Below are 15,073 nucleotides of genomic sequence, written 5' to 3'. Positions count from 1 at the left end.
TATAACTCCACTCATCTGGGATTTAACAACTTGTCTTCCACGGAGCAGGGCCAGATCCAGAGTTTTTCCTGCCCCAAGCGGCAAAAAAAATAAATTAAAAAAAATCCACAATCGATGGCAGCTCTACCGTTTTTGGCAGCAAGTCCTTCCCTTCGAGAGGGACTGAGTGGGCCAAATTGCTGCTGAAGAGCCGGACATGCCTCCCCTTTCCGTTGGCTGCCCCGGGCACCTCCTTGCTGTGCTGGCAGCACCAGGTGATGTAGCAGGCGATAGCTAACCCAGGTGGGGACATGACCCCACACACCCTCTGCAAGTGTTGCCTCTGAAATTAGGAAAACTGGTGAGTTGAAGGCACAGATGCACACCCAGAAGAAAGCCCAGCACAACTTGCTCAGGGTGAGGGGGGTGCTAAAGCCTGGCATCAAACCAGAAACCTTCAGATCTTCAATCTAACACACTCCCAGCTGAGCTACTTTGGCAACAGCCAGGCCCACCAGGAAGGCTTAATACACAAGCCACAGCACATGCTGGGAAGATTTAAATCTGGATGTCACAACACAGGAGACAAGCAGTGGACTTGGCCCAGAGGGGCAGGCTGGGTTTCCCTATATCCCAGTCACTCAAGCCAGCACCTGCCCTCTCCCAAGCTGTCACTGGCGCCCCCAGGTCTGCGAGACGAGAGCAGCGGTTCTCACTGGAACAACTCCACCCACAGCTCGCAGGCTCCTCCCAAGCCTAAACCAGAAAACCATCTTGCCAGAAAGCCGCCCACTAGGACTCACCACTGCTTCCTTTCCTTCCACCCAGAACCCCACTTCTTCTTCTCCTGGGCTGCAAGTAGCCACCCCTGGGAAGCCAAGACGCAGGCACAGGATTCTACCTCCCAGCAGCCAACCGCACCTCCCCAGGCTTTGCAGAACGACTGGTGACGCTCTACTAACCCCACTTAGCCGCACTGAGGCGCTTAGCTTCTGCCCTGCCTTCCTCAGCTCGACTTTCCTCTTTTGCCCCATTCCCGCCTCACTTCCTCCTTTGGCAAGTCACGCAGAAGAGCCGGCCTCCGCAGGCCAACCTCCAAGGGCAGAGGAGGCCAAGCCAGAAGCATTCGAAAGGCGACTGGCCTAACTCCTCAAGCTTCCCCAGGCTGACGCCAAGGTACTTTGTCCACTGATGTCACCACCCTCCATCGTGCGGGGGTTGGGGTTATCCCAGGGACAGGCCAGTGGCAGAAGGAGGAGCACCTTGCTGGACAGCATGGGGAGCTGGGAAAAGGAAGCCAGCATGTTGCTGCCTGGTTTTGGGTTGAGGCCCTTTTGCATGTGAGGTTACTGTTAGACCCGCTACACTATAGAAACTCCATCAGAGTGCGCTGCCCTGCCCTGCCCTCAAATTCCATGCACTTTGGTGGTGCTCACCCTGGCACACACCGAGGGGTGAACCTGGAGAACATGGCGGCAGCTCTTCAATGGGTCAGCTGGAAGAGCAGATGACTGGAGCCAGGGCTCAGGAAGTCGTCCTTACATCACCCTTGTGACTCCAGCTTGAGGGAGAGCTGCTTTTTGTTCCCTTGCTGAGAAAGAGCAAGAGAAGAAAGAACTGTCAGGTGGGCCAACTGGGTGCAGAAGCCAATGCTGCCTTTTCCTGCAGCTAAGCCTGAAATGAGGGACTTGCATTGGATAAAGGAACTGCTGTGCTTCCAGGAAACAGCCCACTGCTGCAGAAAGAGTCTGCTGAAGCCTGGGATTGAACCAGGGACCTTTAGCTTTTTAGGCTAACGCTCTCCCAACTGAGCCACTTCAGCACCTTCAGGGGGCCTTTTTGGGCTGCTGCTTCTCACCTTGAAGCTTATTCTCAATAAACCATCGCTCCAGTCAATAATGGCCAATGCAAGACAGACATCACTTGCTATTTTAGCACTCAGAAATGTCATCAACTAGTCTTCGGATCTCGCGAATGCTGCGCTTCAGTTCATGGGGGAAAGGCGAGAGAAGCGACCTTTGAACAAAAGGCCTGGGGTTAACATCCTAACACTGTCTCCGACTGTAACACTATTTAATAGCAGCCCACGCAGTGCTGGTGACAGTTCCATTGCTAGATGTTAGTACATTTCAGTTACTGTTAAAATTAAAAGTTTCTATATGCTTAAAGGAAATGATTTTTTATTTGCTTATATATGGCATGAATAAATACAGATTTACACATCCTAGCATGAAAATTTATTGTCTTATATGATAGAGAAAATCATGCATCCAAACTGTGCATCAAAATCATGAAATGAGCTACAAATGCAACAAAAAATCAGGCATTCAATGGTTTAACATATGGAGCGGGGGTGGGGGTGCACCGAAGACACGTCTTGCCTGGGACGCCACTTGGTCTAGGGGAGGCCCTGTCAGGGAGAGCAGGAGTTAGTCTCACACGCCTATTTCCAGGCTGTTATCTGTGGGCGCCCTGCTCTGCAGGAGGGATCGTGGCAGCCCGGACTCAGGGCTGGAACAGGCCCCGGATTGAGGGGGTGGCTGCAGGGTTTGCAGCACTCTGATGTCTCAGACAATGTGTCTCCCCAAAGCCTCGGATCTGCATCCCCAGAAGGCTCCTGCGCTGCCTCCGCTCCTCTCACAGTCTATAGCAAGGAGCAGCAGCAAGGGTCAGGGATGAGCCATAGGGCACTAGGTGGGGGGCAGAGGCTGCAGGACTAAACCCAGCACCCAGAGCAGAGGGGGTATGAGGCTTTTTCTCTCTCCTTAGCCACGTGCTATAGCACCGAGAGCTCTTTGAAATGCCTCCCCGCCCACAGCCTGGGGAAGGGGAAGGAGTCTCAGGTTCTAGCGTGATTTGGATGAGGATCACTGGACCCTAGAACCATTCACTGCCCTTTCCTAGAGAAACCTGTGATGCCCAGAACGGGGCTGAGATAAATGCTGACAGGAGCCAGGATTTGCTCCCCTGGAATAGCAGCAGGATTGGGCAGCTGGAAATCTCACCAAAGGAGCTGAAGCCTTGATGGGTCAGACACAGATGTCCCAGGTACTGCATGGGAGGTTTAGGTTTGTTTCTGGACAATAGCAGTGAGAGTCTTATTGTCTCAACGTTTCAGTAGAAAAATTCAGACCCAAACTGTCTGTGGCGGGGAGGTCAATAGCGGTTTCTTTGGGTTTGATTTAGTTTGTTTTCTCTTTCTCATTGTAAAAGCCCTGGATCATTTTGATGGGAACAATGTTTGCACAAGGCCAAGGAAAAATAAGAAAAGTTAAACATCTGCATTGGAGTGAGGGGGTCTCTGTGGGCCAGGGCAGGGGTGGAGATTTTCATGGGGAGGGGGTTAAGGGATGAATTAGACACTTTTGCGGGAACACAGGGGGATGTTTTGCAGTTTAATTTTTCCAAAGGGAAACCTCCCCACTCTCCCTGTGCTGCTGCCCAGCTCAGACCCCACTGACACCCCTGTGACGAAGTGGGAATTTTCAGAATGTTTTGCATATTGTGCATGCCTCAGTTTCCCCTATTTGTTGCATGATTATCTACGTCAGAGGTCCAAAACGCAGGGTGCATCCCGCCAGGTGGAATGAAGTAACACTCAGGGGAATGGACCTGGGGCCCAGGCCAGCCCCCAGAGTGTGTGGGGAGGGAGCACCATCCAGCTCCGCTCCTGGCTGTAGCCCCAGCTGCTGGCCCTGGCTGCTGGCCTGGCTCCCAGGGCTCCACTCCCAGCCCTACACCTGTGGCTCTGCTGCCGGTCTCTGACCCCACCCCCAGCTCTGGCCCCTGCCTCAGCCCCCTTACCCCTGTCTGCGTCCCTTCCCCCACAGCTGTGGCCCCATTCCCAGGTGTGGCTCATGGGGGCACGGACAAGGGTAATGGGGGGGCCTGACCCTCAAAAAGTTTTGGGACCACTGATCTCGGTGCTGGGACAAGGGTGTTTACTCTGCGGAGACCCCCAAAGGGCAGGTGTGGCTGCTGTCCAGCTGCCTGGGCCCAGACAATGGCCACAAATTCTGTCTCCTAGCAACTGCTGGCTGGGGCGCACCTGCTGCAAGACACCAGCTGGCTGGGATGAGTTGGAGAACAAAGAACGAGGTGGAGGCCAGGTGAGCAGGTTACCGGGGAAACAGAACAAAGGACAGAAGAGGGGCAAAGGGCCTGGCTGAGTTGGGCTGTTGGGACCAAGGAGTCTGCTGGTTTTGGGACTCGACGGGAGAGCCCAGACTCTGAGTTCGGGGTCTCCCCAAGATGGACGTTGCTGAATCTTCCTGCTTCCTGTGCGAACACAGAACTTTCCCAGGCTGGATTCCAGACCACTAATAAACCTTCTGTTTTACAGCGCTGGCTGAGAGTCACTGGTGATTGTGGAAGTTGGGGGTGCAGGACTCCCCTTCGGGGGAGGATGTAAGGCCAGGGCTGGCTCCAGACCCCAGTGCACCAAGCACGCGCTTGGGGTGGCATTTTTCCGGGAGGGCGGCAGGCGGCTCCGGCGGACCTTCCGCAGGCACGTCTGCAATAGGTCCCGCGGAGCTGCGGGACCGGCGTGCTTGGGGTGGCCAAATTCCTAGAGCCGCCCCTGTGTAAGGCTTTCCAAGGTGTCTGATTCAGATGGACTCACGACAGGAAGGTCTTGGGATGGAACAGGGATGCTGAAAGGTCCAAGGTCGGTCTGAGGAGGTGCTTAAGCCAAGGAGGCTTGCCCCAGTGAGAGCACGTGGGAGGAAAGACTTAGACCTGCCAACTTTTTGAACGTGTGAATGTGAAGTGACCAAGTGGTGAGTTAACAATGATGCTGTTGCACAGGATCTGACTGGAACTAGAAAACAAAAAGCCCTTAAAGTGGAACTCTTGGGTGACAAGAAAGATCTGATTTGTATTTGGAAGGCAATAGATTGTTACATCAGTCAAAACAGCCTGGTTTGGTTTGGTTGGTTGGTTCAGGGGTTGGCCGCTTTCCCTGGTAAATTGCAGAGGGTTCAGAGAAGAGCCACAGGAATGATTAAAGGCTTGAGCAGGAAAAGGAGTTTAAAAAAATCCTGCAGCCCTTGATAACCTCCCACTGATGGCAATGGGAATTGAGCTTTTGTAACTAGCTGCTGGTACCTGCGGTCTCAGCTATGGATTAAACTGGTGGCAAACACAGCTTCAGCCAAAGAAGTGAAGGATGTAAGTGAAAGAGCAAAACTGGCCATCCGGGCAGCTGCTGCAGTCCCATCACCACAGCTGGAAAGGAGAAAAGGAAAAACTCCCTAAAGTGCTGGGAGCAGCACCGAGAAAAGGAAGTTTGGCCATGAGATCAGTAGCAATAACTATGAAATGAAGGAGTGCTTTTTCATCTGTGCCGACATGTTTGAATTGTGTCACTTTACTACAGGACAAAACTTTAAAATATCCTGCTCTAATTTCAGGATGGGTCTGTAAACATAATCGGGTCTCTGTGGGAAGTGGCTCACGAAAGCTCATGCTAAAATAAATTTGTTAGTCTTTAAGGTGCCACAAGTACTCCTGTTCTTTTTGCGGATACAGACTAACACGGCTGCTACTCTGAAACTTGTGGGAAGTGGGACATTCAAAATTCCCAAGGAATTTAAGGGGTGGCGTTCATGGTTGGTCACCAGAGGGCAGTGCAGTTCAAACTGATGACCAGAGAGGAGAGAGCAGGGATTGTGGGACACCTACCCGAGGCAAGCTGCAGCGCTGTAATCGACCAGGTGTCTACACCGGTACCGTGGCGCTGTAGCCCCGGCGCAGAGAGCTGTACACCTCTCGTCAGGGTGGTTTTTTTACAGCACTGCAACTGTGCAGTTTCTGTGCACTAAGTGGCTTGGCAGTGTGCACACCTCAGACGTTACACCGCAGAAATCTGGTTTACTGTGCAGAAACTTGCCAGTGTAGACAAGGCCGTCGATGGCTTAACTAAGAACCCAAGACTGGTCATACTGGGTCCATCTAGCCCAGTGTGCTGCTGAGAGTGACCAGTGCCAGATGCGTCAGAGGGAATGAACAGAACAGGCTTGTTGACCGGCAAGATGAGGGTTTTTCACCATTGCCTTTAACTTCATTGTTGTTGATTCCTACTTATCCTATCTCACCACACCTCCCCCGAGGCCTCTGGGCAAATCAGGTGTGAACCACTCCTGTGATACAGGCCTGTCCCAATCCAGCTGAATTGAGGCAGACTTTGGGCCAATGTCTGTTTGGAAAAGGCCTGCTTAACCCAGCGGGTTTCTCAAAGTATCTGTTGCTGTGAACAGCATGAAGTGTAGCCGTGTGCAGGGGCAGCAGGTTATATGGGCTTGTGGTGCCCGAGCACCAGGAATATTCAAGGCTGGGGGCTGTGCTTCACCAATATTTGGAGCTGGGTTTCTCCCCATATCCTGCCTGGAGCGGGGCCTGCCAGCACCCCTCATCCCCGTCCCAGAGCATTCCCCCGCCCACCCGCCTCAGAGCTTCCCTGCCTGAAAAAAACAATCGGTGCCTCCGTCCCTTGCTTGTGCTGCCGGCTGCCTGCCGCTGCTTCTGCCTAAGGCTATAGAGAGCAGCGGCCAGCAGACTGTTGGAGCACCTCAGGAGGCGAAGGGGAAGGGGGAGAGAGGAGTGGGGAGGAGGCACACACGTGCTTGGGAGCCCTCTCTCCTGTCCCCAGCACCCACCTGGAGGAGACGCCAAGGGGACTTCCGGCCAGGAGATGGACATCTGGAGTGGTCCTCACTCACCGGAGCAGCTGCTGGGGCTTCGGTGAGGCTTGACCCTGTGATCCACCCCCTCCCCCACCCCGCAGCCCTCACTCCTGCCCCACGCTGGGCAAGGGGCAGCCCCATCCCCAGTGAGGCTATGGTGAGGGGCAGCAGGCTGCAGCAGGGGAGGAAGGAAGCCACATGTCATGGCAGTCCCCCCCCAGCACCCACCCACCCACCACAGGGGAGATGGGGGAGGGGGGCTTCCTAGACCTGAGCAGCTGGGGCTTGGGTGAATTTTGTGACACCCTGTCTCCCCCCCAGCCACCACCCTGCAGTCCTCACTCCTGCCCCACGCTGAGCAAGGGGCAGCCCCATCCCCAGTGAGGCTATGGTGAGAGGCAGCAGCAGAGGAGGGCACACGTGACGGCAACAACCCCCCACCCCCGGTACCCACTGTAGGGGAGGCGAGTGGGCTTTCTGGACCTGAGAGAGGCCCTAGGAGCATGTGCAGTGACCATGGTGCAGAGTGAGTGTGCTGCCCGGGGGGGTCCTCTCTGGCCCTAGCCCTGGGGTAGCCTGTCTGCACCCCAAGTTCCTTATCTCCAGCCCTTCCCCACCCCAGAGCCTGCACCCCCAGCAGCCCAACCCTGAGCACCCTCCTGCACTGTCAACCCCTCATCCCCAGCCCCACCCCAGAGCCCTCACCTGAGGGGAAAACCGTGCAACTTAAATTTGGTGGTCAGTTTGGAGTATCATTGTGTTTAGCACAATACTTGATTATTTTACATGCTTTAAAGTATATAACTAGTCGTATACAGGTGTTACTAAATGAGAATGTCCTTAATGTTTTCTCTGAATACTGTGTGGGTGCCTCAGTTTCCCCTATGCATTTCTCAAGGATCTAGATGGTGGGATAAGGGGGTGTGATTGTTGTAGAGCCCTACAGGGACAGTGTGATGCCGTCTGCACAGAGAATGGCCGCAACCCTGTCTCCTGGTAACTGATGGCCTGGGCCACTCTCCTGCAAGGTGCCAACTGAAGGTGTTGGAGAACAGAGAGATCGGGTGGCCTCCTAATGCCTGGAAAAGAGACAAAGGCCAGAGGAGGGAGTGTCAGTGCCTGTGCGGACTTCCGGGAAGTGCATGGTGTGGAAGGGGATGCTGGGATGCTTTGGAACTACTCCATACAAAGCCAGTCAGGACTCTGGGGGAGCCTCCTCTCTCTGAGCAGACTGTCTCCAGGGCAAGAAGCTTACACCTTCCTGGGTCTGACCTCGGAGCATTCAGCCCTTCCACACTGTGCACTTTCCACAGCGAGTCTGCCCAGGCTGGTCCTGGGGCAACCAGAGGTTCCTGCACCCCAACTCTGCAGTCAGACGTGAGTCTCAGCCAGCCAGTAAAAACAGAAGGTTTATTAGATGACAGGATCACAGTCTAAAACAGAGCGTGTAGGTACAGAAAACAGGACCCCTCAGTCAGGTCCATCTTGGGGGGTGGGGAGCCCAGACCTAAGTTCTGGGCCTCTCCCCATTTCCCCATCCAGCTCCAAACTGACACTCCCTCCTCTGGCCTCTGTGTCTCTTCCGGACAAGGAGGCCACCTGATCTCTTTGTCCCCAACACCGTCAGTTGGCACTTTGCAGGGGAAACAGGCACCCAGACAGTATTCAGAGAAAACATTAAGAACATTCCCACTTTGTCATAACAGGTGCAACAAAATATAATACCGTATATTGAAGTAGGCAAGTGCTGCTTCTGACTTTCCACTTTTAATTGACCCTTGTAATCTTGTGGTGCCGACATTTTATATTGGCTTACAGGGCGGGAACCACCAAAAGCTATACAAACCTGCTGCCTATGGCTGCACTCTCAGAGAGCAAAGCACCTCCTGCACAAAGGGGATGAAAGGACCTGCCAAAGCCTGGGATTGAACCAGGGACCTTTAGATCTTCAGTCTAATGCTCTCCCAACTGAGCTACTTTGGCCTGTTGGTTCTCTTTCTGGAATGTTTTTGTCAGCAGTTGCACACCGCAGAGGAGTGTGAACAGGAAAACGAACGGCTGCTCCACACCCCCACTGGAGGAACCCGACGCCCTTAGCTGTGGGGAGTAAGAAGTGGCTGTTGGCTGACAGGGCCTGTCCCCGAGGAGCTGGAACAGCAGCTGCCGCCTCCCCCTCGGCTCCAGGCTGTGGGAAATGCTCATTGCCTGGCTGCATGGGCGGCTGCTGCTCCGTGCTCTGGAGAGCATCTGTATTGCTCTGTCAACCCCCCGTCTTCACTGAGCCAGTCTGGTAAGGTCCCACGTGCCCCCTCCAACCTGGCAGCTGAGAGTCTGTGCAGACATCGGCCCCACTGCCAGCCCCACAGGCAGCAGCAGCACCAGCCCCCCAGCACCACAGGGGCACTCAATGCACTTCCTGTGGGGAAATGGCTCCTTGGCGTCCAGCTGCTAGAGTGAGAGCCAGGAGAGAGCAGTGTCTGGCTCAGCGTGGGGGAGAGAAGAGACCTGGTGAGTGCAGATCTCCCTCAGCCTCCCCCGCAATGCTGGTCAGTTGTATTGTCACTGCGATAGTCAGTGCTTCCCTTCAGGGCCGGCCCTAGAGGGGTGCAGGGCCCAGGACAAATCTCCGCATTTCTGCCCCAACCCCTGTCCCATCCTCTCCCGCCCCCACCCAGCGCCTCCTGCACCCCACTGAACAGCTGATCACTGGCAGGTGGGAGGTGCTGAAGGGGAAGAGGAGGAGCTTGTCGGCAAGGCCTGTAGTGTGTGTGGGGGGGCAGCTGGCTGCCAGTGGGCGCTGAGCACCTATTTTTTTTTTGTTGGTTCTGCAGCCCCGTAGCTCCCATGGAGTCGCTGACGTGGCTCCTTTCACACTCTCAAGAGAGGAGCAGAACCAGGGCTATGGCTGATCTATGGGGCACCAGGTGAGTGGCAGACAGTTCAGGCGCTGAGTTTGCCTGACCCCTCAGGGACACAGTGTGAGGGGGTGTCCCAGGCATCTCTATGAAAGGAGCAGAACAGGATTTACATGGGGTGGGGAGAGAATTGAGAGTGTCTCAGGGGGTTGTACAGAGGTGTTGCCCAGGTGAGGGACTGGCTAAAACACAGGCCTCGCTGTGAGCAGGATTCAAACCTGCGCAGGGGAACCCTATTGGATTTCAACTCCAACACCTTAACCACTCAGCCATCACAGCTGTGAGCACAAAACTGCCCCAACGCCAGAGAAACTGGTAAAGAATCACAATGCCCAGGCGTGACATCATCTGAACTACAGGATTCCCACCGCAAACCTGGCTCCCAAAGCACAGGGGGGATTGGGGGTTTGTTCTCTTTGCTTAGCCATGTGCAGTCGCACAGAGAGTGCGTTGAAAAGTCTCCCCTCCCACAGAGCGGGAAGGGGAAATGATTCTCAACTTGAAGCCTGATGTAGGGTGACCAGACGTCCTGATTTTATCTGGACTGTCCCGATATTTGCTTGTTTGTCCTGTGTCCCGACCGATGTTTGGTTGGGACACTGGACAAACAAATAATTTTGCCCTTTTCTCCGGCACACAGGCAGAGCCCGGAGGGACAGTCGCCCCTCGACTCCGCCCCCTCCTTCCCCCATTGGATCCCTCCCCAAAGCCTCGCCCTGGCCCTGCCTCTTCCCCAAGCAGGCGGCATCCTCCTCCCTCCCAGGTTTGCAAACAGGCCATGGCCATGGCTGGGAGCGCAGTGTTGCCGGCCCAAAAGGCCTGAGGCAGCAAACAGTGGTTCGTTGCCCGGTGTGCGTCGCACTAATTATCACACCAGGGTGGAGAATGCAGAAAAAGTTTATTTGAGCCCAAGTAAGGTGCCAGGGAGATATTACAATCTCAAATCCTGCACACAGATGCAAGCTGTGTGTCTCTTCTTATACATGACTTCAACAAGGCATCCTCATTACCCCCCACTAGTCTCCTCCCCCCTCCTATATAGTACATACAGTGTATAGTTAACAATTACATCAAACAGGTTAAATCATCCTTGACAGCAAACAATTTATCTCGTAACTTTTCAAGGCTGTTACCTTGGTTTACTCCTGGATTTATTACCTTGTCTCCCCTCTTTCTAAACTAAACACAAGTAGGGCCTCTTTTTACTATCTCCTGCTGTCCGTGTTGTACTGATAAGAAGCAGTTACACATTCCATTCTCACTTCTAACTTGGGAATTCAACTAAAGTTTAAAAGTTTAAGCACTCTGGACAAGCATAAAATAACTTTGGTCCATTCAGGCCTGGTACAGAAAAGCTTCATTAATACTGTGGTTTTTCTACCCTCCTGAGTTATCTAGGGATATGCCTAATGGCACCAACAGCAGCATGGAGGCTGCTCCAGCCCTGGAGCCTGCAGGGCAGCGCAGTGGGGCTGGGGGCAGTGCGGAGTGGGCAGGACCCATGTGGGCGGGGGGCGGAGACACACATGGGGCAGACACGCTCCTGCTGGGAGGGCCCGGGCCCGGCTGCCTGGTTCGCCCCTTGCCCGGGAGCTGCAGGAGGGACCTGGGGCGCGGCTCGGCTGCAGAGCTCGGAGTCCAGGCTGGGCCCAGGAGCGAGGGGATGGGGGAGCTGGGGGTGTATCGGGGGTTGGAGCCGAGAATTGGGTGGAGACGGAGCTGTGCCACTGCCGCCTGGTGGGGGGGGGCGGAGCCTCCGGCTTTTTTTTTTTGGATCTGCCGCCGGCTTTTTTTTTTTTGCTCCGCCCCCCGCGTCCTGATATTTCATCTTTGACATCTGGTCACCCCAGCCTGAGGTGAATGAGGATGTCTGGACCAAGGGGCCAGGGACTGGCCTTTGCTAGAGAAACCACTGTCAAATTTTAACCAATTAGGACAAGTCAGCAAATAAGAACAACCTCAGGTGTCAGTAACTGCTGCAGCAAAGGTAGCAAAGTCCTACAGGGAGCAGTTTCTGGCACTACACCTGTGCAGCTCTGCTCCCTGGCTCTTCTCGGGCTCCTGCTCTCTCCTTAGCTCTGCCCCACTCTGGCCCAGGCAGTTCGAGCTCCCACGGAGGATGGGACCCCCTGGCCTGGTGACTCCCTCATTACACTGCCTGGCCTGTCAGTGCGGCTAACTTGGAGCTTTGGCCTCTCCCCATTGCCCCTGGGGACTGTCAGTCTCCGGGGCCTGATTTCCCATTGGCCCTTCCCCCTTCTATTGGTGCTGGGAACTAGCCAACCAACCCCCCCCCCCCCGACACACACACTACGTTTTAGTAAAGGGCCAAGAGCCCCTTACACAAACCAGCCCCGTGACGGTCACCGATGTGCAGAGAAGGCAGCCTGAGCTGGTCCCATGCTGTAACGGGCAGCACTCAGGACTCTGAATCCTGCAATCTGAGTTCAAATCTCAGTGGGACCTTGTGTTGGCTTGTGGTGAAGTCCTGGAGCTCACAGTGCTCAACTTCCTTGTCTCCAGCTGTGCAAGAGCCAGTCTATCCCCCTCCTGCTGGGTGACTTACACCTTGTAGAGCCAGGTCTTTGGCTGGGAAGGCCACAAAGGGTTGGGGCTGTGGAACTTGCTACCTTGATGGTTGGGCTTCACCTGCTGCCCACAAGTTTGGCCCTTGTGCTTCCTGCCACACTTTTCCTCTGGCCCACATGGCGCTTGAAGAAAGGAGTGTCAGGGCTGGGATTGATAGTCAGGGCTTGGCAGGAGGGCGGAAGAGCCCCAGGCTGGAGCCTGTCACACGGTCCCTCCTCTGGGCACTGTTCTCTATTTGGTTGTCATGGTTTTTGTTGCTATGGCAACTGAGTTAGATTATTAGGGGATAGCCCAGCCTGTTTCGGCCGGTTGGGTGAGCTGTGTGTCTGTAAATAAAATGGTAGTTTTGTTAGCTGTCTGCTGTCTGGCCTCAAGTGATTTCTTCCTAAACCGGCTGCCCCCAAGGATATAACAGTAGACATCTTGGCTCAGGCTCAATACTGGGCTCTGGGAGCCCTCAAGGTAGGGAGGGAGTTTAGCCAGCAAAAAAGGTAAAATGGCAGTGGAGTATTACCCTGGACTCGACGGCATTTCTCCATTAGTCTGTCTGCTTTGGGGCAGGGACAATAACACGTCCTGCTGCTTTCGTTATTTCAAAGGGCGGTTTAGGATTTTCATTCTCACACACGGTGCACAAAGCAGGACTCAACCCTCAGTGCAAACTAAATGAGCTGCTCACAGATTCTGGCAGCCACAATGAGCATTTGGTGTGAGAGCCCAGACCTGCCCCTGTCCCAGAGAGAAGGGGGTCATCTGTGACAGGCTGGACCACTGACCTATCAGCTCTTAACTCCCAAACTTTCAGTAACTCTATCATCAGTGCCTGTGAGTGTAATTTAAACCATAAAAACAGATATACTGGGCTGGACCAAAGGCCCACCCAACGCTCTGTTTTGTTCTCTGACAGTAGCTAATACCAGGTACCCCAAGAGTTATTCAACAAGGCACCACTGGTAGTTGAACCTAGGATCTCCTATTTATAAGGCAGGTGCTTTAAGCCAGCTAAGCCATGGTGCCTGCTTATACCTGAGGCTTTGGCTACACTTGCATTGCAAAGCGCTGCCGCGGCAGCGCTTACGCTAAGTGTAGTCAAAGCGCCAGCAGCGCTGGGAGAAAACTCTCCCAGCGCTGTCCGTCTCCACCTCCCTGTGGGAATAACGGACAGCGCTGGGGCGGCTCAGCGCTGGGGCTTTGACTACACTGGCGCTTTGTAGCGCCGCAATTTGCAGCGCTGCAGAGGGTGTTTTCTCACACCCTGCTGCAGCGCTGCAAATTTGTAAGTGTAGCCAAGCCCTAGGACACAGTGTCTGCCCACACCTGACTCCCTGCCAGCCCCACCGGGGCCTGACACACTTTGCATGTGTTTGGATACTGCAAAGCAGAGGAGCAAGTGACGTTTTCCTTGCAAGCTGTGTGTGTGTGTGAATCTTTGGCCAGGTCTGCACTAATTCTTTCAGCAGAATTATATTGCTCAGGTGTGTGAAAAACAGACAATGCTCCCTCGTTCGGCAGCTTGTGGCTGGTGCACACTCTGCAATGCCACGTCTGGCGACAAAACTGCCCTGTTTTGGTGACAAAATAAAAACACCTCGACGAGAGGCCTAGAGCTTTTTGCAGCAAACTTCAAGTGACAAATTGTCAGTGTAAATGCTGCTGGTCATTATATCACCATGCCTGGTCTCCACCAGTATCCCACCATGCCTGCTGTGAACTCGCCTGCCCTGTATTTCTGCTACAGAGGCTGGGCCTCTCCCATTTCAGTGTCCCCCTGCTCCAAGGGAAAGTTCTGACAGCTGAGCCGCTATCTACACTGGGATTAGATTGATATAACTGCATTGCCAGCCTAAGTAATGTAATTACACCAACCTAATTTTGTAGTGTAGACCTGTCCAAAGAATCACACACACACCTTGGGAGCAAAACGTCACCTGCTCCTCTGCTTTACAGAATCCAAACACGAGCAACACTTGTCAGGGCTCAGTGGGGATTGGCAGAGAGTCAGGTGTGGGCAAACATGATATCTTAAGTAACAGCAGGTACCATGGCTTAGCTGGTTAAAGCACCTGTTTAGTAAACAGAAGATCCTGGGTTCAACTCCCAGTGGTATCTTTGGGAGTGGCTTTTGGGGCACCTGGTATTGGCTACTGTCAGAAGACAAGTTTCAGAGCTAGATGGACTCCTACGCTGCCTCTTTCTCCAAGACACTGCTCTCTGCCCCCTCCCCACCCTTATGGTCATCACAAAGCGGCAAAGCAGAGCTCTCCCATTTTTAAAAGTCCTGGGGTGTTGTTCCCCCCTGTTCAGGCACCCCTGGGGCCCTGCACTTCACACAGCTCTCCCTGATTTCAGCTGTTAGTGAGGTTGCCTCACTGCTAGTGCAGACTGGGCAGTTTCTTGCATGAGAGACACTGTCCCAAAGCAGGACTAATGCTTAGAGCTGGTTATCAGCGATTTCAGCTCTGTTGGGCTGCAGCAAGACTCTCCATTGAGTCTTAACCAGCTCTGTTATTACACAGGGAAGAACAAAAGGGTCAAATGGTGCCTGGAACCCTTAAGAAGAATCCACCCCACCAAGTACAACACTTGTCGCTACCTGCTCTCAACCCCACTGAGAATGTTTTGGGGTCACTCCTCGCCTGTATCAACCTAAGGGTCTTGGAGAATCATAGCTAACAGGTGCTCCAGTTGCACAATTGGTTAGCACACAGTACTTATAGGGCAGTGCTGAGAGGAACTATGCTGAGATTGTGAGTTCAAGCCTCACCTGGAGCACTGGTTTTCATTAGCCAAATTACATCACCCCCTTGTTTGGCCCTGTGGAATGTAGAATACCAGCCCTGAGGAGGGGAGGATTTAAAAATGCCCCTTCACTTATTACCTCCTCTCCAGAGCACAGGTGAGAATCTA

General features: G+C 53.9%; 4 non-coding genes across 4 annotated transcripts; 1 reads left to right on the top strand and 3 right to left on the bottom strand.

Annotated features, from left to right (window-relative positions):
• Nucleotides 1-1,728: 1,728 nt before the first annotated feature.
• Nucleotides 1,729-1,801, bottom strand: TRNAF-AAA. Its single transcript has one exon. It is a non-coding gene; the product is annotated as a tRNA-Phe (tRNA).
• A 6,771-nt stretch (nucleotides 1,802-8,572) lies between these two features.
• Nucleotides 8,573-8,645, bottom strand: TRNAF-GAA. Its single transcript has one exon. It is a non-coding gene; the product is annotated as a tRNA-Phe (tRNA).
• A 1,129-nt stretch (nucleotides 8,646-9,774) lies between these two features.
• TRNAS-UGA lies at nucleotides 9,775-9,856 on the bottom strand. The gene has a single exon. It is a non-coding gene; the product is annotated as a tRNA-Ser (tRNA).
• Nucleotides 9,857-14,201: 4,345 nt separating this feature from the next.
• On the top strand, nucleotides 14,202-14,275 carry TRNAT-AGU. Its single transcript has one exon. It is a non-coding gene; the product is annotated as a tRNA-Thr (tRNA).
• Nucleotides 14,276-15,073: the final 798 nt, after the last annotated feature.

The sequence above is a fragment of the Mauremys reevesii genome, linkage group 12 (assembly GCF_016161935.1).
Source record: "Mauremys reevesii isolate NIE-2019 linkage group 12, ASM1616193v1, whole genome shotgun sequence".
In the NCBI taxonomy this organism is placed as follows: domain Eukaryota; kingdom Metazoa; phylum Chordata; order Testudines; family Geoemydidae; genus Mauremys; species Mauremys reevesii.
The sequence above is the reverse complement of the archived record's forward strand: the minus strand, read 5'-3'. Positions and strand labels throughout refer to the sequence as shown.